Genomic DNA, 12,184 nt, shown 5'->3' on the forward strand with positions numbered 1-12,184 from the left:
TGATGGAATCAGCCCAGGATGAAATTTGGTTCCTTTTCACAATAGGCTTCTAGGTGACATTAAGTGACCAGCCATCCTTAGTTCTGAAATGCTGGTTATCACGGGGCATCATTTCCTGTGGATAGACACTGGTGTCTACCCAAGTGGATGGTCATGGTCCTACTGCTTGTTGTCTAAAGGAGCACGTCTGTAAGAGTCCTAGATCTTGCTGGTCCTTTTTCTGTCCTCTGATTTGCTCTGCTCTTCCAATACTGTCTTCTCTACTTTTCTTTTATTAGACAGGTGCTTCAACCAGAAAAGCAACAGACCTTACAATCAATCCTTTTTTCTCTCAAGTTCAAGTGACAGGTAAGATGGCCAACCCATCCAATATTTTCCTGTTGCTAAAGCTGTGTCCCACAATTTTTTTTTCTGACTTAATGTTGGATCACTTTATAGGAACTATACAGCATGTGGGAGGGAACAGGATTGGAGGGGGCAGGGTTGGGGGGAGCAGGATGGGAGTCTTAGCTTTGGGACCCTAGGTGATTTGCTTTTCAGTACTTGCTTCATGTTTATCATTTCTAAGCCAAAGATAACACTGTGAGATTTAAATAAGGTGTGTGTGTGTGTGTGTGTGTGTGTGTGTGTGTGTATGTGTCTGTGTGTGTGTGTCTGTGTGTGTGTGTGGGTGTGTATGCATGTAAGAGGTAGAGAAAGAATGAATGAGAAATATATTTTGCCTGGCATAATACTTGGAGCAACATAAACACTCAAGACAATAATATTAATTGTGTTTTATATAAAATGTGACCACAGTGTCGTTACTATAGCAACCTCCATTATTATTTGCGTGTGAAGACTACAGATGTTATACTACAAATACAATCCCTTTTAATTAAGGATGTTGATATTACAATCACTCAAGTAGCTGGTGATCTAATGAAAGCTTCCTCTGTTCCAGCCTTATCACTGAAGATCCAAGTGACTCAACGGCCCTGTTTCATAGGTTCCTCTCTGTGAGGCCATTCACTGTCTTAGTTAGGTGTCTATTGCTGCAACGAAACACCAGGACCAAAGAGCAGTTGGGGAAGGAAGGGTTTCCTCAGTTCAACACCAGACTGTTCATTACTGAAGGGAGTCAGGACAGGAACTCAAAAAGGTCAGACTCCGAAAGGCAGGAATTGATGCAGAAGCCATGGAGAGGAGCCACTTGCTCAATTGCTTCCCATGGCCCTCTCAACCCATCTTCTCATAGAACCCAGGACCAGCAGCTCAGGGATGGCTCCACCCACCACGGACTGGGCCCTCCCCCATTGATCACTAAATGAGAAAATGCCTTACAGCTGGATGGAAAGGAGACATTTCCCCAGCTGAGGCTCCTTCTTCTGATGACTCTCCCTTGTGTCAAGTTGACACAATGCTACTACCCAAATGCACCCATAGATCAGTGCATCTTAGGAGAAGCTTTGTCTTGCTGTAGGTGAGAACTAACACAGACCCACAACTGGATAATGTGCAGAAGAAACTTTGGAACTCAAGGTCCTGAATGGGATACCTTCATCAAATCTGTCCTTTCAAGGTTCAGGGGTCTATTTGGAAGAGGAGGATGGAAGAGGAGGACAGTCGGTGATGGATAACTTCAATGAAACAGTGTCTTCCACAAACAACAGAGCTGATGCACATACAAGCTCACAGACTGTGCAGCATGCCTCTCAATGCCTTGTGGTGTTTAGCCTCAGCTGCAAACACAGGAGGAGGTCTTTGCCAAGAGAATGCTAGGCTGAGGGCATTTTCTGGAATTAAACATTCTTCACTATGACTTTGCCGCCTCTCCCAAGGGAATACATCTCTTCCTTATTATATTTTTGTTCATTAATTTAAAAAAATATAGACGGTTTTGGTTGGGCTCACAGAGGATTATAAAGCACAAAGTCCGATCATCTGGAAAATTCCTTTCTTGCTGCTCTCTAGTAAGACTAAATTTAAAAGAAAGCTCCACAGGAATCACAAGGTGATATGGCTCTTTGCCCCCCCCCCCCCAGATAATTGGTTTCCGTTGATGTGGAGCTAGGGACAAATGCAGTTTGAAATCTCTTCCTTATGGTATTCTCTTTTCCTAGTAGGCTAGTGAGTGGCTTGGCTATAGGAACGCTGCAGATTTGGCCATGCAGTGGATCTCTCTAGCACAGCTGAGGTTTTTCTAGACATCCAGTGCTTTAGAAATCAAGGTTTCTAAGGGAACTGACCCTGTTTCATGGGGGTTAGAAGTCTTCGGTGCTTCAGCAGAAGAAAGAAAAAATTGCAATGTGCACCCTGCTCATTTCTGGAATAGTTCAGTGGTTCTGGGCCTGGGTTAAACATCTAGATCTATGTAGAGACATCTTTATTACTCTGGTACTTATTCACTGTGCAACCATAATTCCAAAGCAGAGACCCCAGGCATTTACATCCTTTATCACGGTTGTGCCCAAACTCTGAACCCCCCAAATCACGGAGACCAGATCCGATGCAAAAGAGTCTTTAATTTTACAAATTAACTCGGGGTCCTGCTGCCCATCCGACACAGCATGTGAAGCAGGTGGGGACTTCAACAGCAGTGGGGCAGGGAATATATTGGGATAGAGCAAGGGAGGTGTCTGGAGGAACCAGCAGTTGCATAGCAACAGTTTCAGGATTGGTACACCTCTGGGCTTGGGCAACCTGTCCTGTGTTGATTGATCAGAAATGTTGCTATGCTTAGAAGTCCTCCCAGGGTGGTTGCTACCCTCTGCATTCCACTGTTATAGGTAAAGCACATCCAGAGCCCACCAGCTAACTTCTGGTTGGTTCCTTGCCATATGGAGGGTACCTGGCTTCCTAGAGACTAGGGAAAGATCAGGCAACGTTGGGAGATCAGCATGTGTTGCTGAGTCAGAGGCTTACATCTTGCTGGGTCTTTTCTGCAGCCATCATGGCTGTCAAAGCAGGGGGCTGGGTGAGGGCCTGGGCCCTTCAATCACACTGGGAGCCATGGATTGGACTGGGAAGGATCCCTCAAGTGGCGTACCAGCTGGTAGAGAGTGAATGTCTCTGAGTAGGTCACTATTCCAATCTGCTTTCTGTTAATGTGATAAAACACTGTCATAAAATAGCTTAGGTTTATACTTCCAGATCACAGTCCGTCATTGAGAGGAGCCATTGTATAAACTCAAGGCAGGAACCATGGAAAAGCATTGATTACTAGCTTGCACTTTGGCTTATGCTCAGCTAGCTTTCTTATGTAGTTCAGGACCTGCCTTGGAGTGGGCCTGCCCATAGTGGGCTCCACCCTCCTCCCAACATTAATCAAGACAGTCTCTTATAGACATAGCCACAGGCCAATCTGATTAAGGAAATTCATCTGTTCCCAGGTGATTCTAGGTTGTGTCAAATTGACAGTGAAATTTAACTAGGACAGTTCCTGAGGTGTGGATGACTAGTACAAGAAACAGAAAACAACCCAACAAAATGGGTAGCATGGGTCCCGGGTGGGATAGCATATTAGCCGGTTGTCTTCTTCATGCCTTCCCTTTTTCTTGGGCTTCCCAAGCCTCCTGGAAACCCAATGGAGCACAGGCTATCTACCACTTAGGATGAGGCTCATCTGTGGCTAGTCCTGTCCTTCCCATCCTTTCTCTCTTCCCTACAGAGATGTTCATATCCTATGATTGGTCTCTTCTTTCAATCTGATAAATGAGACTGGGCTGCTGTGTGAATGAGCCCTATGGTGGTTTGTAGCCATGATGCCTAAAATAAGAACTATGTAGAGGGTTTAGGAATTTCCAGTAACCATATAAAAAATTAAAAGAAGCCTGTACAAAATACACGTAGCTCAGTGAATAGAGTGCTTGCGATTTTAGCATACAACAATGGCTACCTCTCAGTTGCTCCTTAGGATTCAGTGTTATTGGTCATAACAGTACTAGCCTTGGTGGTGACTCAAAGACTAGCATATTGGCCAGCTATTATGATGCTCTAGGCAAGCTGGTAAACCAAATGAGTCCTCACTGGGCCCTTCACATTCTCTACTTTGCATATTTTCATATCTGCAGAGATGGTTCTTAACATCCTGAAATATCACTCTTCAGAATCCTTAGAAGGAGCTAGAATGTGGGGAAGTCACATAATATGTTCATTCTTGTGTGGTTTGAGGTCAATTCTTGTAAAGACTTTGGGAACCCAGGCTAGTGTCACAGGTGGGTGTACCATGTCTTGCTTTCCTCCCCTGTTTGTCTCTTTGAGGTCCTTCTCCCTTTTAGTGTATGCTTTTCTCCTCTGTTGATACACAGCTGAGTCTTGAAAACCTTGCATCCTCCCTGTCAGGAACACAGTCTTTCAATGAAATTAGTTAGGAGAACAACTGAAATGTGCTATAAATCATATAATTATAAATCACATAATTTCCCTACATTAAACTCCATGTACGAAATTACCTTGGGCTTCCTGAAGAGGTTCAGTGACATGGGTGCTTACGATCAAGCCTGACAACCTGACTTTGATCTCTGGGACATGATGGAAGGAGAAAACCAACTTCCAAAAGTTCAACCACATGTATACTGTGGCATGTACCCACCCTGTCATCCTACCCTCCACAATCAATGTAGTAAAAACATTTTAATCCAGACAAAATTTCAAATCTTGGGGGTTGATAGCAGTTGTGACCTTGACCAACATGTCAGGTCTAAAGCTAGAAATTTGACTGTAAAACAAACAATAAGCATAGCAACAAAACCCACCACTGTCATTGTCTTTTTTTTGTCTCCATTGCATAATACTGGGATTAATGAAACAGCTTCACATGTGTAAGCTAAGTATTTTACCACTGAACCAGATCACCTGTCCACAAGTACTCGAAACAGGTTTATACAAGTAGGGTCCAATCTTTTGACACTTGAATATAGGTTGTCACTATTGAAGTTCATGCTAGAGAATCATGTAAACAAATTACAAAAATTGGCAAAAAAAAAAAAGCCCACCCTCATAATACTTTGAGTAAGTTTATGAGTCTGTGTCAAGCTGTATCACTGAGACATACTCTTCACTCTGCCATCCTTTAAGTACTCTGGTATTCTTTAAGTACTTGCATGGTCATAGAGAGCTGCTGATGTTGAAGACACTGAATCCTAGCTGAAGAAAAGAAGAAATTCATAGAAAGACAAAGACATTCCATGATGCCTGTAGCTACAAGAGAGTACATTTCCCCGGAAATGTGCTGTTTGTTTTTTCATCCCTAAGGTGAAAACTGTAAGAGAATATTAAGTTGATGAACCAGTGGTGACAGCTAAGTGTGATACTTAACCACAGCTTATGTGTTAGCTTACCACATCTGGAGGGCTCATAGGATCTGAACATGCCAAGCTTTTTACAGATAACATTTCATTTGATTGTCACAGGTGCTTTTAGGTGTATGTCCTTTCAGCACCCTCTCCCACTTATAAGGGCTTAAAGAAGCCAAAATTTACCAAAATCACATAGAAATTCATTTGTGGTTTTGTTCACCTGTACCATCACTGTCACTAAATAGCCACCTCTGTTTCCATACATCTCATCTTCCACATACCTTGGGTGAATTTGGAAGTGTTTTATTGATGTTTTTCTCCATGGATGCAGAATGAGAAAGAGGAAAGATTTCTGGCTCAAGAAATTAGGACAGCATGGTGTATTTTCTGAGAGAAGGACTTTTTTTTTTTTTGGTCAGGCATTACATAGGATCTGTCTTGTGTGGTTTTAGTAGGTGGTACCTGTCAGTAACCCCAGTGGCTGATAGAAGGGAGTAGGTGTCTGGAGTACAGAGAAATTTCATAGAATTAACTAATCCCTAAAAGACTGATGATCACAACCAAAACAGTATCACCTGCCTAGACTCATTTTCTTGCAAAAATAATAAGCTAAATGGTTTTTCCAGCAAGGCTGAAGAATGGAGGGATAACTGATGAATGTGGGTGCCATCATTTCTGCTGACCAACACCAGTAGGCAGCATCAAGATGAGACCCAATGATACACACTTCCTGATGCCAGCCATGAACACTTAGGATCTAGAGATTTGCTTCAAATGAATAACAAGCAAAGGCAACGAGAAGAAATCCATGGCCAAGTCATAGGCAGTTACAATCTCTACCTTAGTAGTAGACAGCCTTTGTTTTCTTGGCTATCATGTCCTGCGCCAGGAAATAGCCATGTGGCACATTTCCCCAAGACAGTGGTTATTGGATTCTCACTGCCAACCTCACAATCAACCAAAGTGGCAGTACAACAGCCTGCAAGGAACAGAATTCTGCTAAATGTGTGAGCATGGAGGGGAATCCTTCCCCAGCCAAGTGTTCAGATAGTCCCCCAGACCTGTTAGGAAACTTGAACTCAGTCTGTGATAGATCCTCAAGAAAAGCAGGAGCCTAACCTGTAGGTAGAACGTTTTCTCTGTCTCACCCATTCTCACTGGATCAGTTTGTCTCCTGCCTGCCATGTCCCTGCACCCGCTTATGAAATATCACTTAGAGGCCAATGTATTAAATAGAATTGTTTGGCCCATGGCTCAGGCTTCTTACGGGCTAACTGTACCTATAAATTAACCAATTTCTAACATTCTATATTTCACCATATAGAGGCTCATGGCTTGTTACCTCATATCTTACTTCCCTGGAAGCTACATGGTGCTTCTTTGACTCTGCCTTCCTTCTCTCTGAATCTTTGTTTAGATTTCCCATCTAGCTATATTTTTTCCTGGCCATTGGCTGAAATGGCTTTATTCATCAACTAATAAAAGCAACACATTCTCAGCATACGGAAGGACATCTCACATCACTGACCAGCAGATTTCGGAAGCATGAATGTGTGCTGCTCATCCCCTAGGTTTATGGTGATTTATTAAATGGCAATAGATAACAAACTCAAGGGGTTAAGATGGGACATGAGGCCTTGTGGCAGTAAGCTGCCTATATACTTACTTAGTTCAAGAGCCAAGAGACTATCTTCAAAGAGATGACCTATTTGGCCAATTAAGCACAGCTCTGAGAATCCATGCATTGAGCTCACTAGAATGAGAAGAACCTGAGCAGGAGGCAGCCATATTTGGAGTGGACCCTGAGGAGCAGCCACTGATGCATGAGTCAGGGCAGGTGCATTGTGGGCACAGTGGCAAACCTTTGGGAGACAAACATAACCACACAGCAAAGGCTTTTTGACAGTGTGAAGACAGTCAAACAATGATCAGACAAGTTAGAGATTTACTCACCTGAATGAGTGAAGAGATGAATGACGTTATTAGATAGATGAAAAGAAAATTCAAGTTGAGGAGAGCAACCACCCAGTTTTCTTATTGTGTAGGCGATTTCTTCTTCCTTCCAGGAACAGTCCCCTCTCTTGCTGCTGTGATGTAGCCAACAAAGTTAACTAAAGGACAGAAATGTTCATTCTGGCTCACAGTCAGAGGGAAGAGGAGAAAGTCCATCATGCAATGAAGGTGCTGTGTCAGAAGCACGAGGCAGCTGTCTGCACCGAGTCTGCTATCAGGAAGCAGAGACTGGAGAATGCTGGGAGTCAGCTTGCATTCTCCTTGTCATTCCAGCCCATGGAACATCCCTGCCCACAGTCAAATTAATTTTCTTTGTCCGGTTAAGCCCATCTAGAAACCCTCAAAACATGCCCAGGGGTGTATTTCCATGGCTATTCTACATTTTGTTAAGCTCATAGTAACAATGTTCCATATTTTCTTATATGTTCTCTTCATGAATTACTTGGGCTTCTATAATGAGGTAACATATATCACAGAATTTGTTTCTTTGCAGGCCTGGAAGTTGAAGGTATAAGACTGAGCTGCTGTCAGGGTTGGGTTCTGTTGAGGCCTCTCTCCCTAGAGTAGATAGCTGCCTCCCCAGGATTCCTTCACTTGTCTCTCCTCAGGGGTCAGGCAATTACTCTAGAGCAGGTGAGAGGACAATTATTGAGACTCAGTTCTCCTCTACTACTATGAGGGGATTGAACTCAGGTTGTCCGGATTGGCAGCAATCACCTTTACCCACTGAGCCATATCATAAGTTCCCCTTGCCCTTCTTATCAGGATACTTGTTCCATAGGGCTAATTAATAATTGGGCACTAACTCAAAAGGTAATTATATCAGGAGTCATCGCTTGAAGACAGGATTTTCAGGGAGACAGAGCTCAGCGTATAACACTTCAGAGTCATACTTTGAGCTTTGGGAATCTGTGAGAATGGGCCACATAAACATGTTATATTTTCAAAAAAACAAGCATATGGTTTTTAAAAAGTCACCTTTCAGTTTTATCAGACTTATAAATACTGCTGGGGTTCTAGATCATCTGATGTGTTCACATCTCTTATCTCAGAGGTTTATTGAGAGTTGGGGAAATGGCCCGGTCAGTAAGAGCCCCGAGGAACCCAAGTAATCCCATCTCTGGGGAGGCAGAGACAGGCAGATTGCTGGAGGTTTCTGGTCAGCTGACCTTGCCTACTTAGCAATCCCAGAACAGTGAAGAAGTCTTCAGAGATAAAGATGGGAAGGGCTATTAAACCGTCCCTTTGGAGAGGACTCTGAGCTCTCAGTCAGTCTCAGGCTGTGGACATTTTGGAATGAGGGAAAAAAGGCTGAGAGTCGCCGGCTGCATGTGATTAGTTAAATTCCTGTTTAGTTTTACTATTAGAATAGTTGAATAAAAGAATAAAAGTTCAAAGTCCACAATGACAAGAATAAGAAGGTAATGAATATATGTGTAGCAAAAGAGATGAAGATTTAGCAGCTGCTTCACAGATTAGGAAAGGCAAGGTTTAAACATGTGGCCAGGCAAGTCAAGATTTGAACTTACAGGAAAATCACATTTATTTATTCTGTATATGTAGTATGTGGAACTTGGAATCTCAGATCAGCCTTCCTGTCTCCTTTGCACTTGGTAAGATGACCGAAGTGCAGTTGTGGGCATGTGGGGATTAGACTATTGCAGACACACAGGATCCTGGATGGATGGTCGCTCTGTACATCCTGAAATAATGTTCGCCAGCCCATAATAGACATGCCTATGTGAACATGAAAGACCATCTATCATGTACAATGTTCAGTGTCACATCTTAGCTTAGAAAACCTCACAAGTATGTGTGCTTCCTCTGCAGTTTAACAGTGTAGATGTTGTGGTTGTTGATCCTTGGAAATACGACACTCTGCCTGCAGGACAGAGTGAGCTAGGTGTGGCTGGTCCTCTGATTTTATAGCAGCTGTGCAATTGGATGCTGAAGACAGATGCTATTTAAACGTGCAGGTGGCTATGGAATTGTCTAGCATATATAGCATATAGGTGTCACTCATGGTAGAGCAACTTGCCAGCATCACAAGGATGTTCTCTGCTATCATTGGTCCATATTAGGAATGTGAGAACCATGCTTGATAGAAAAGACTGTTCATTGTAGAGATCTCAAAGTGATGAGGGTAAATTGGGTATGGCTGTGCACACCTTTAATCTCAGCACTTGGGAGGCTGAGACCGGTGGATCTCTGTGAGTTTGAGTTCTACACAGTGAGTTCTAAGCCAGCCATGGCTATATAGATTAAGACCCTGTCTCAAAAAAAAAAAAAAAAAAAAAAGTGTCGGATAGTAGCCATTGAAGATAAACTAGGCTAGCTTTCTCAAGATACAGTTTCTGAGAGTGAGGCATATACATTGGAGGAAGACGAGGGAGTCATTAGTGTCTGCACCCAGGGGAGACTAAAAAAGAAAAAAAAAAAGTATAGGCAGAAGGAAAGCTTGAACCTTTGAACTGAGATCCCCAGTCAGTCCTAGGGTAGCTCTGGAGCTGGGCTTTCTACGGTCTCCATGGTGACTAAGCACTGCAGGTAGCCTATCCCTGAGAAGGGAATGTTATCTGAGATGCTGACATAGTTCAGTATGTGGCCACTCAGTTGGAAGCCTGAGCTACATCTGGGAGCCTGGATGCCTCTGCTGAAATGCAGAAACTAGGAGTCACACACAGCACCCTCTCCAGCATACTGGCTGACTTTCAGAGTGCAGAATTTAGGAACACTGTAGAGGCAACCAGACATCGTGCTTTAAGAATTAAAAACAGCCAATTGCAGACTGCTCGGAAACTCCCATCATCTAAGTAGTGATCACAACTAGTCAAGGAGGCTGAGTGGTTCAGCCTAAGCCTAAGTTTTCAGACCTAAAACTTTCATAAAACTGGGAAATCATACAAAAGGTCCAAGGAGCTATAAATGAAACTTCAGAGTAAAATATTTTCCTGGATTCAAAGCTTTTCTATTTTTTGCCACCAAGCAACAATCCCAAAAACTCTACTACCCACTCACTGTCTTTGAAAAGAACAGGTAAACGAGGTAGAGAGAAGACATTCTGCTTGAAATGTTCCTTCACTCTGATTGCATAAATTGAAGAGGAGAGTCTGCCAAGCATTCAGTGATGCCTTGCATGGTGGCTCTTGGAAAGGACACTCTGTACTGGCAGCTAAATGAGTGTTTTCCTGAATAACTGACTTATCATTTATAACTTGCCCCCCCTTTCCTCCTGTTCCAGCACCAAGGCCTTCTAAGTGACTTGAGGAGGGCAAAGAAAAATCTTCACTTTTCTAGAACCATGGTAGGACACTGCCTGTTGATAGTGGATGCTGAGAATTCATTCATTCTTCAGTCCCTGAGGAGGCAAAGGTTCCAGCCCCATGCCGCAGAGTGTCTACATGTTAAGAACTCTGGTTTTGGAAAAGAAACATCTATTTGTGCTAGGATTCGTCTGATGAATGGAATCGTATAATCTCCCTGATGGAAAGTCTTCTAATTGTGATGAAAATGAATTCTAAGATGCTGTAACTTGGTACACAGATCCTGGATCCTACCCTCTCTCTGTCTACTTCATGTGGGTATATGCTTGACTTCCATCCTGTGTGTCAGCCATGCTGACAACATCCTTGAGGGTTTTCAAATATGATCAGCCTTTGCGAATTCATGATCTTTACTCTGCCTCTCACAGTGCTCGTCTCTGAGTTCTTCCATGCATCATATGAGTGGTAATTAGTGTTATCACCTTGACTGAATCTGGAATCACCTAGGAGACCAACCTCCAGGTACACCTGTGAAGGACCGTTTAGTCTCTGGGCATGACTAGGAGGGGTTACATTGCTTAGGTAACTGAGAAGGGTTTCACACTAAAAGTAGGCAGAGCTATTCCCTAAGCTTTGGTGCTGGACTGAATAGAAAAGAGAAAGCTAGTTGAACACAGGTATCCATTACTCTCTGCTTCTCGTTGGTGTCACATCACTGGTTACGCCAGCTCCTGCTGCTGTGAGCCCCCCCCCCTGCAGTGATGGACCACAATCTTGACCTGTGAACCTACATAAACTCTTCCTTGCTAAGTGTCTTTTGACGGGATTTAACAGAAAGGTAATGAAGACCCATGTGGCTTCTCAGCCTTTCTGCCATGGACCTCCACTCTGAGTTTCTGTTCTCACAGTGAGATGTTGGTGGGTTTTTTTTTTTTTTAACTCTACTCCAAGGTCAGAATTTGGGACATGAGTCTGTTTCCTGTGACATCCCCACAGGGCAGGCAGTGTAAGCGTTCCTTGGGTGAATGGTGTCTCTGTGCTTGCATTCTGGGCTTCTATTAAATACTAATGTAAATATTCATATTAATTTCACATTCTGTTAAATGCATATTTGCAGGAGTTGGCCTGTCAGTGTGAGTGCAGGGCCCTGCATGGGCCCCCGAGGCACCTTGAGCAAGCCTGACGCTGTTGGCTGGAACATCTTGCACTGAAGTAGTTCTTGGCTCTTCTTGATCTGCTAGCACACATTTGCTGCGGAGGAGCTTGCACTCTTGACCTTGGATGGTTTCCCACTGTGCTGTGAGTCAGTGTATAAGCCCACACCATCCCCTCAATAAACTGCATTCGGCATTCAGCATTCCAGCTGCACAAATGGCCCACTGTCTTGTCTTTTATTTCCATCTCTGGCCTTCTCCTGATTAATGGAACAGATTGCAGTGCGGGCGCTACATGTGAAGACCTCCTCAGCCCCCATTTACAATCAGTGGCTCCTTCCTTCTCATTGTTATGATGGTTTGATTTGGATGGAAGCTAACTTTCTTGGTGTATCACTTGTTAAATAAATTTTATGTATGGGTATTCAAATCAAGACGTATAAAGTATGCAGTCTCCTGGACAGCTCCCCTATGT

This window comes from Phodopus roborovskii, unplaced genomic scaffold (assembly GCF_943737965.1).
Source record: "Phodopus roborovskii unplaced genomic scaffold, PHOROB, whole genome shotgun sequence".
NCBI classification, from domain to species: domain Eukaryota; kingdom Metazoa; phylum Chordata; class Mammalia; order Rodentia; family Cricetidae; genus Phodopus; species Phodopus roborovskii.